General features: G+C 44.0%; 1 pseudogene; it reads left to right on the top strand.

Annotated features, from left to right (window-relative positions):
- Positions 1 to 439: 439 nt before the first annotated feature.
- On the top strand, positions 440 to 1,793 carry LOC115834025 (annotated as a pseudogene).
- Positions 1,794 to 2,722: the final 929 nt, after the last annotated feature.

Raw genomic sequence — 2,722 nt, 5'->3', positions numbered from 1 at the left:
TAGACAATACATTTAAGTTTAGTATTATTTAAAATTACACATAGTGATCTGTACATCAGAAACAAATAGAACAGATGAAAATGTAGCTACAGATGGAGAGCTGTAAGGGATTTGCTGACCCTGGGTATCCATGAGGGATTGGTTGTAGGACTCCCATAGATACCAAAATTCATGGATGCTCAAGTCCCTGATATAAAATGGCATCGTATTTGCATGAAACCTACACACATTCTCCTGTATATTTTAAATCAACTCTAGATCACTTATGATACTTAATACAATGTAGATATTATGGAAATAGTTGTATTTTTTGGAGAATAATAATAAGAAAAAAGAAGTCTGTGCATGTTCTGTACAGACACAACTATCCATTAAAAAAATATTTTCTGGTCGTTGGGAAAGCCTGAGTCCTGTCCTCTCGCTCTCCTCCCGGAACAGCATGAGTTTCACCACCCGCTCCACCTTCTCCACCAACTACTGGTCCCTGGGCTCTGTCCAGGCACCCAGCTAGGCGCCAGTCAGCAGAGTGGCCAGCATCTATGCAGGCCCTAGGGGCTCTGGTTCCCAGATCTCCGTGTGCCGCTCCACCAGCTTCCAGGGCAGCAGTCCTGACCGCGGGGATGGCCGGGGGTCTGGCAGGAGTGGGAGGCGTCGAGAATGAGAAGGAGACCATGCAAAGCCTGAGCGATTGCCTGGCCTCCTACCTGGACAGAGTGAGGAGCCTGGAGACCGTGAACCGGAAGCTGGAGAGCAAAATCCAGGAGAACCTGGAGAACAAGGGACGGCAGGTCAGAGACTGGAGCCGTTACCTCAAGACCATCGAAGACCTGAGGGCTCAGATCTTCGCAAATACTGTGGACAATCCCCGCATCGTTTTGCAGATTGACAATGCCCGTCTTGCTGCTGATGACTTCAGAGTCAAGTATGAGACAGAGCTGGCCACGCACCAGTCTGTAGAGAGCAACATACATGGGCTCCGCAAGGTCACTGATGACACAAATGTCACTCAGCTGCAGCTGGAGATAGAGATCGAGACTCTCAAGGAGGAGCTGCTCTTCATGAAGAAGCACGAAGAGGAAGTAAAAGGTCCACAAGCCCAGATTGCCAGCTCTGGGTTGACCGTGAAGGTAGATGCCCCCAAATCTCAGGACCTCGCCAAGATCATGGCAGACATCCGGGCCCAATATGATGAGCTGGCTTGGAAGAACCGAGAGGAGCTGGACAAGTACTGGTCTCAGTAGATTGAGGAGAGCACCACAGTGGTCACCACGCAGTCTGTCGAGGTTGGAACTGCTGAGATGACGCTCATGGAGCTGAGATGTACAGTCCAGCCCTTGGAGACTGACCTGGACTCCATGAGAAATCTGAAGGCCAGCTTGGAGAACAGCCTGAGGGAGCTGGAAGCCCGCTACCGCTTGCAGATGGAGCAGCTCAACGGGATCCTGCTGCACTTGGAGTCAGAGCTGGCACAGACCCAGGCGGAGAGACAGCGCCAGGCCCAGGAGTAAGAGGCCCTGCCGAACACCAAGGTCAAGCTGGAGGCTGAGATCACCAACTACCGCTGCCCACTGGAAGATGGCGAGGACTTCAGTCTTGGTGATGCCCTGGACAGCAGCAACTCCATGCAAACAATCCAAAAAACCACCACCTGCCAGATAGTGAATGGTAAAGTGGTGTCTGAGACCAACAACATCAAAGTTCTGAGACATGAAGCCAGCAGGAGCAGGGTACCCTTTGTGGAGCAGGATGCCAGTAAAAAGTTCAGAGGAAAAAACAATTTCTATCTGCTGTAGGTTGAATCTGGTAATGTAGAAGATGAATGTAGAAGATAACTATCACTGATGGAGAGGGTTGATTGTATTTCCAAAGCCTGTGCAAATAACACAAAGAAACTCATTAGAGCAATAAAAGGTTAAAAGCGGTGGTGGGTACCTGTAGTCCCAGCTACTCGGGAGGCTGAGGCAGGAGAATGGCGTGAACCTGGGAGGCGGAGGTTGCAGTGAGCCAAGATCGTGCCACTGCAGTCTGGCCTGGGCAAAAGAGCGAGACTGTCTCAAAAAAAAAAAAAAAAAAAAAAAGAAAAAATGAGCCTAATATGCTGAGACACTTAGCAGAAGAAGAAAAGAGAAGGCAAAATATATATATATTTTTATATATATATTTTATATATATACTATATATATACTTTTATATATATACATATATACATATATATATATTATATATATAAAAGAAGTTTTTCTTCCTAGGAATTATGTGAACAAATATGCAAATATACTCAACATATCATTATAAGCATTAGATTGGCAAAAGTTAAAGTGTGAGCAAATTACACTTTGATAGTGATATGCAGAAATGAGAATTCTCATATACCCACTGTAGACAACAACTGTGCACTATTAACAAATCTATAAGTTGTACCAACCTTATCACATATGTACAAGAGAAAAAGACCTGTGCATATTTTCTTTACCCATTGTTTATAACACTTACAATCTGCAAAAGAATCATATTCATTGCCAGGGGAAGAGATAAATGATTAGTGTCTATGTCTACATTGAGAAATAACATGTATAGTCAGTCCTTAGGAAATTTCACAAAGATACATATATAAGAATATACATAGTATTATTTTATAATAGCAAAAATTTAGGCCCTGTATATATGTTTTTAATAGAATTTTAAATTTATAATTGATACATAAAAATTGTGCATATGCATA

The sequence above is a fragment of the Nomascus leucogenys genome, unplaced genomic scaffold (assembly GCF_006542625.1).
Source record: "Nomascus leucogenys isolate Asia unplaced genomic scaffold, Asia_NLE_v1 000895F_73923_qpd_obj, whole genome shotgun sequence".
Classification (NCBI taxonomy): Eukaryota; Metazoa; Chordata; class Mammalia; order Primates; family Hylobatidae; genus Nomascus; species Nomascus leucogenys.
Note: the sequence above shows the minus strand (reverse complement) of the source record. Positions and strands in the feature narration are given on the sequence as shown.